The 7,657-nt window shown below is 38.3% G+C and overlaps 1 pseudogene; it reads right to left on the reverse strand.

The window, feature by feature from the left end:
- Positions 1-5,678: 5,678 nt before the first annotated feature.
- LOC110213006 (tRNA:m(4)X modification enzyme TRM13 homolog) lies at positions 5,679-6,797 on the reverse strand (annotated as a pseudogene).
- Between the last annotated feature and the right edge of the window lie 860 nt (positions 6,798-7,657).

Raw genomic sequence — 7,657 nt, forward strand, 5'->3', positions numbered from 1 at the left:
AGAAAGGGTCATTTACCTAGGTTTTAGCAAAGCTTTTGATAAAGCATCTCATGCTATTCATGTGCAGACGGAGAGATATTGATTAGACAATGATACAATTAGTTGGGTTTGGAAGTGGCTGGATGCCTGGGCTCAAAAGTTGTTAATGGTTTAGTTCCAGGTGGCAGGAAGTCTCTAATGGAATATCCCAGGGATCTGTGTATGGACCTCTGTTGTTAAACATTTTTGTCAATGCTTTGAATAAAAGCAAAGATGACACGCTCTTCAAATTTGCAGAGAACACAAAACTGAGAGAGATAGCTGACATAGTGATGGTATCAGCATCCCAAAGGATCTCAGCTGGTTAGAGCCTGGGGCTGAATCCAATAAGGTGGAATTCAAGAGGGATAAAGGTAAAGTCTTGCACTTGGGCATAGAAAGTCAACCACATAAGTAGAAGATTGGGGAATTATGGGTAGACAAGCATCGTTCTGAAAAAAACTGGGGATTTGTTTTTGTTTTTAAAGTATTTATGCATTTTATCTGTAATTCTTATTCATAAATATGTAGCATCATTGAATTCCTAACCAGCTCATGATTAGCTAAAAATGTAATACAACCTCTATGTTTCAAAGCAATATTTCTTATTTTCTGGTGTTATTCATTGATAAATTCTGATATGACAGGTAGAAATTTCCAGAATCCATCTAAAAGTGATCTTATTGGCTCTGATTTCAATCTGACTGAGATCAGCTATGGGCATTAGTTTCCAATCACAACCTGACTGCCTTTCTTGAATTTACCCCAATAAATTTTTATGTATCTCAGAAATTGTGAAATTTTCTCTTGTTCTAAAAAAAAAATTCAAAAAAACCTTACCCATTCTATAGGTAGAGCAACGTTCAGAAATCATGCAATGAAAAGTAGCTAAGAACCTAAGAAAATTAAATTCTTCCAAAGTTTATGCGAATAGCCACTTTTGTTAATATTCTAGGTTATATGTGGGAATGTTTTTGTGTTTCAGAAAACAAAATAAAGAGTCCAACTGATTTCCCAGTCTCTATAAATAATGATGGATAAAATCAATCAACATGACCTACTGAAGAGGATTATTTTGAGGATCTGGTGAATTGTCTAAACATCGGCACTTCTGAAGTCTTAGGAACAAACATCCGAATCTGAAGAGCTCACATGATACAAACACATTTGTGTTACCAGTTATTTTAAAAACAGTTTTGTGAATATAAAGAATCTTAATTTAAATTTGAAGTGCTCTCACTTTTTTTTATGGGAGACAATTTCCCCATAGTTTTTATACAAGTGATGCATCTGTTTAAAATATAGAGTGAAGAGCTATAAAATTCTTCAGTAGGAACTGTTCAAAATTTCTCTTTCATCATGTCATTGAGTCTAGTGTTGGAGACTATTTGGGGAAAGCTCTTAATGGGACATTTTCTTTTTTTAAAAAAAATTATTTTAAACATTTTTTAAAAAAATATTGAGTTCCAAATTCTCCACCTCTCTCCTACCCCTCCCTCATCCCATGAGAAGGCAAGCAAAATTATATCAATTATACATGTGAAATCATGCAAAACATTTATGTATTAGTCATATTTCAAAAAAAAAGCAAGAAAAGTAAAGCAAGTCAGAAAAGTATATTTCAGTTTGTACTCAGAATTTATCTGTTCTCTCCCTAGAGGTGGATAGCATTTTTTCATCATGAGACCTTTGGAATTGTATTGATCAGAATAGCGAAGTTTTTCACAGTTGATCATCATTACAACACTGCTGTTACTGTGCACAATGATCTCCTTCACACAATGTTCTCACTTCACTTTGTATCAGTTCTTGCCATGTTTTTTTTTCCCCCCAAACCACCCCCCTCATCATTTCTTGTAGCACAACAGTTCTCTGTCACAATCATATGCCATGACCTCTTCAGCCATTCCCCAATTAATAAATATCCCATCAATTTCCAATGCTTTGCCAGTGCAAAAAGAGCTGCTACAAATACCCTTGCGTAAATATGGCTCTCTCCGTTTTTAAAAATCTCTTTGGTATATAGACCTAATAGTGGTATTGTTGGGTCAAAGGGTATGCACAGTTTTATAGACCTTTGGGGTTTGGTTTCAGATGGTTCTCCAGAATGCTTGGATCCATTCACAACTCCACCAACAATGCATCAATGCACCTATCTTCCCTCATCCCCTCCATCATTTGTCATTTCTAATAGGTGTGAGGTGGTTCCTTGGAGTTGTTTTAATTTGTATTTCTCTTATCAATAGTGATTTGGAGCATTTTTTTCTTATGATTATAGATACCTTTGATTTCTTCTTCTGAAAATGACCTGTTCACGTCCTTTTTTGTTGTTGTTTGATTGTTTCAGTCATGTCTGACATTTTTGTGACCCTGTTTGAGGGTTTCTTGGGAAAAGTACTGGAGTGGTTTTGGGGAACTCAGAGGTTAAATGCCTTGCCCAGGGTCACACACCTAAGAAGTGTCTGAGGCTGGATTTGACCTCAGGTTTTACTGAATCCAGGCCCAATGCTCTATCCAGTGAGCCACCAGCTGCCTCTATCCTTTATCTGTACCTTCATATCCTTTGACCATTTGTCAAACGGAAAACAGCTCTTATTTTTACAAATTTGACTCAGCTCCCTAGATATCTGAGAAATGAGGCCTTTATCAGAGAAACTTGCTAGACAATTTTTTGATATTAGTTCATTGTCTCTGGTATTTTTTTTAGCAAAATGTTGTTTCCCTGATTGTTTCTTTTATTTAGGTCTATTTTTGCTTTTGCATTTTCTGAGATCATGATCGCTACCCTTGTCTTTTTTTCTGTGGCTGGAGCATAATAGATTCTGTTACAGACCTTTACTCTGTGTCTTTCTGTTTCAAGAGCGTCTCTTATACACAACATATTGTTGGATTCTGGCTTCTAATCCATATCTGCTTCCATTTTAATGGTGAGCTCATCTCATTCACATTCACAGTTATTGATTACTGTGTATTTCCCTCTATCCTATTTTCTTCCATTTATCCTTCTCTCTTTGTATTCTATTCGTCCTCAAAAGTCTGTTTTTCTTTTGATCACTGCCTCTCTTAATCTGCCCTCCCTTTTATCCTCTCCCTCCTTTCTCTTATCCCCTTCCCTCATTATTAACCTGTTGGATAAGATAGATTTCTATACCCAACTGAATATGTGTGTGTATGTATATGTGTGTGTGTGTGTGTGTGTATTATACCTACATACATACAAATATACACACATAGTTTCCCCCTTTTTGAACTAATTTCGATGAGACTGAGGTTCAAGCATTGTCTGCCACCACTTCTCCCATTTTTTGCTCCACTGTAAAAGCTCTTACTTGCATGTCTCTTTCATGTGAGATAACCTTCTCCCTTCTACCTCTCCTTTCCACCCTCTCCCAGTGCATCTCTCTGTCTCCCCCCTTAATTTTTTTTAAGATCACCTCAGCATAACTGACTCATAGCCATGGCCTCTGTCTGTGAAGACTGTTTCTAACTGCCCTAGTAATGATGAAGTTCTTAGGAATTGCATATATTATCTTCCTATATAGGAATGCAAACAGTTTAACTTTATTCATCTCTTAGGATTTCTCTTTCCTGTTTATCTTTTTTATGTGTCTCTTGAGTCTTGCGCTTGAATGTCAAATTTTCTGTTCAGCTCTGATCTTTTCATCAGGAATTTTTGAAAACCCTCTATTTCATGAAATATCCATTTTTTCCCCCTAAAGGATTACACTCACTTTTTCTGGGTAGATTATTTTGGTTGTAATCTTAGCTCCTTTGACTTCTGGAATATTATATCTGAAACCCTCTGCTCCTTTAGTGCAGAAACTACTAAATCTTGTGTTATGCTGACCGTGACTCCATAATATTTGAATTCTTTCTTTCTGGCTGCTTGAAGTATTTTCTCTTGGAGCTGGGAGCTCTGGAATTTGTCTATAATATCCCTGGGAGTTTTCATTTGGGGAATCTCTTTTAGGAGGTGATCAGTGGATTCTTTCAATTTCTACTTCACCCTCTGGATTTGAGATATTGGGGCAGTTTTCCTTTATTGTTGCCCTTCAGTCCTTCAGTTGTTGGCATGTCTGACTCTTTGTGACCCCACAGACCATAGCATGCCAATACTGTCCATGAAGTTTTCTTGGTAAAGATACTGGAGTGGTTTGCCATTTCTTCTCCAGTGGATCAAGACAAACAGAGGTTAAGTGACTTGCCCAGGGTCACATAGCTAATAAGTATCTGAAGCTGGTTTTGAAATCAGGTCTTCCTGACTCTAGGCCCAATGTTCTATTAGCTGACCCACCTAGATACCTCCTTTATAATTTGTTGATTTATGATGTCTAACTCTTTTTTTAATCATATCTTTCAAGTAGTCTAGTAATTCTTAAATTGTCTCTCTTCAATATGTTTTCCAGGTCAGTCGTTTTTCCAAGGAGGTATTGTACATTCTCTTCTTTTTTTCATTTCTTTGACTTTGTTTTGTTTCCTGATATCTCATGGAGTCAGTAACCTACATTTGCCCAATTTTAATTATTAAGGAATTATTTTCTTTTGCGAGATTTTTACCTTTTTTTCTAATTGATCAATTCTGCTCTTTAAGGTGTTATTTTCTTCAGTATTTTTGGTGCCTCTTTTACCAAGCTGTTAATTCTCTTTTCATAATTTTCCTACATCACTCTCATTTCTTTTCCCAAATTTTTCCTCTACCACTCTCATGTCTGTCTTGATTTTTCCAGGAATTCTTATTGGGTTTGTTTCCAATCAGCATTTTTTCTTTAAAGTTTTTTTGTAGCTGTTTTCACATTGTTGTCTTCTGAGTTTGTCTTGGTCTTCCGTAACACTATAGTAGCTTTTTATAGTCAAGTTCTTTTTTTGTTGTTTGATCATTTTTCAAGCCTATTTATTGACTTTGAATTTTATGTTCAAATTGAGTTCTGCTCACCTGAGGGTGTGGAGGCACTGTCTCAACCTTCAAGCTTTTTCGTGCTGCTGTTTTAAGAGCTAATTCTGGGAACCTGCAAGTTTTTGGTGCTTCCAACGTGGCATGATTCTAGAAGAGATGTAATCACTGCTCTCCTGGTCTGTGCTCTGGTGTTTACCCAGGAACGGGCCCCTGTTCCTCTGTAGCTACAAGTACTAGTGCTTCTCTTGGCTCCAGAACTGTGACTAGGTCCCCTGCTCTTTTATTCCCACAAGGACTAATGCATCTCTTTGAGAACTGCTTAGGGGCAATAGAATTGCCAGTCAGTGCCTGCTGTACCCAATTCCAGCAAAGGATCCACTTTATCTGATCAGTTGTTCACCCCCCCCTTACTATTTCTGGGCTGAGAGCTTCTTGAAGCTGCTGCTGCTGCTGTCTCCACCTCCAAATCCTGTTGCAGGAGCTTTCTCTGCAGGTACTCCTGGCTGGCTTCCACCCCAGTGTCATAGATATCTCCTATTCATCTTCTAAGTGGTCTTGGCTGGAAAAAAGTCTCTCTCTGGCCTTTTGTTGGCTCTGCTGCTCCAAAATTTGACTTGAGGAGCTATGTTAAAGGTGTTTGGAGGAGAATATTGGGACAGTTCAGCTGGGTTGTTGCCTGTATTCTGCCGTCTTCATGGGACATTTTCTAAAGACACAAAGGAGTCTGCAGAGAAGCATTGTACCCCTTCTGTTGTAAATATTGGATTCAGCCTTGGTCAATCAGCAGTTTGCCAAAATGACCTATATTTTTCCTTTCTTCAAGAGTAAGAAGTCCAGATAAACTCTTGGGATTATTGTCTGTTTTCCTGTATCCTTAATGGTCATGCTCTTTATTATCATTGATCTGATCATCTCTTTTCTTTATATTTATTTTTGATGTTTGCAAAGTTGTTTCCCACATTCCACAAGTGGCTCAGCTACTCATTGATTTGAAATAGCTTTCAAATTCCACAGGCCCACGTCCAGAGGTGATCCACTGCTCTAATTCATTCTTTTCATTCCCTTCATTAACCAAAGTGTCATTTTTTGTATCGGTTTCGTCATTCTATATATGCTTGGCTACAGGTTCCTCTTCTCTTTCTTTGCATCTGGCAGGATAGGTCCCAACTAAATATCACTGTGCAGTATCTGTTACCATACCATATAAACGTTTTCCAATTCCAACCCCAGGTAACTTTTCTTCTATTAATCCAGGAATTTTGCTCAAACATAAATGCTAAATATCAATTGGAAGTCTTACAAATTTAGAATTTCTCTTTTGACCTTGAATCTTGTGGTCACCCTTTCTATTAGCAGGAAGTAGAACTTTTCAGCTTCTAGTCAGGCAATATCAACTCAACAAGACAGTTTCCCCCTTCCAGCTCCAAAGTCAACAAAACATCTTCTTGGTCCTAGTAAATTTAGTCTTTCAATATTACCTAAAATTGAAGCCTGTTGTTTCATATGCTTGGATACAGAATCACCATTTTTGGGGTCATTTAAGACATCATATAATGCAGTATGTGACATTATTTGTTCTATTAAGTGTATAGTTCACACCTATCCTGGCTTTTTCTCAATTCCTTAATTAACTTTTCCAATTGCTTTTCAGTTAGAGAAAAATTGAGACCAGTTTATGAAGAACATTTCTGTTTCATCTTTTAATCATGCGTTAATATCTTGAATAAAGTAGTCCATTTTGTACCAGGGGACAGAGAATTCTTTTCCTGTTATTTTCTTCTTCCCTGCCCATTCCCACAGCTCTGGCATGCTCCCCACAGAACCACCTCCCTGCTGCTGCCACTCTCTGGCAGAACTGATTCTTTCTTTCCACAAAGTGACACATCTATCCTTGGTTGGAACCTGGGCCACTGCCTGCATCCATAGTGAGGCTGCCATCTTCAAGACTTCTGGCACTGCGGGACACCTGGGCTCTGATTCTTCACAAACATTGACTTTGGGGATTTAAGTAGACTGCAAGCTTAATATGTGTGATGAGGCTGGCCAAGAGCTCATATGGGCTTTGGCTGCAGTGAGGGGCACAGCTCCCAGGAGTAAGGAGGTGGTGATGGAGTATTATGTGGCAGTCAGGATTTAACTAAGATATTGATAAACCAGGGAGAAGTATCCAGAAGATGGTAACCAGAGTGGTGAAGGACCTTGAGTCCATTTCTTACGAGGAATAATTTAAACAATTGCACATCTTCAGTCTGGAAAAGACTTGAGGGATGGGGTATGATAGTATTTGGAGGGATGTCCCATGGAAGAACAATTAGATTCATTCTGTTTGCCGCCCCTCCCCCAAGGATGAATGAAGAGCAATGGATGGATATGACAAAAAACAAACAAATAAATTTAGGCTTGAGGTCAGGAAAGGCTTCCTAGCAATTAGAACCACCCAACAGTGCTGTGGGTTGGCAGCAGACGTGTTAGTTCCAGTCTTCAAACAGAGATGGGGCACCCATTTATTGGGTTTATTCTAGTCCAGATTCCTCTAATGTATGGATTAGACTAGATTGTCGCTGAGGTCTTTTCCAACTCTCAAATTCTATGATTCTTCTTATAACATGAGGGGTTGGTCATAAGTGAAAAACTCTGGTAGACTGCTTTTATTGGTTTCCCAATGGAACCAGTTGGGAGTAGGGGTGGGGAGGAAGTTGAACTTCTGGGGTTGGGACCTGCTTGCCGTTGGGGAGAGAAGAGGGG

This window comes from Phascolarctos cinereus, unplaced genomic scaffold (assembly GCF_003287225.1).
Source record: "Phascolarctos cinereus isolate Bilbo 61053 unplaced genomic scaffold, phaCin_HiC Scaffold_1;HRSCAF=81, whole genome shotgun sequence".
In the NCBI taxonomy this organism is placed as follows: Eukaryota; Metazoa; Chordata; class Mammalia; order Diprotodontia; family Phascolarctidae; genus Phascolarctos; species Phascolarctos cinereus.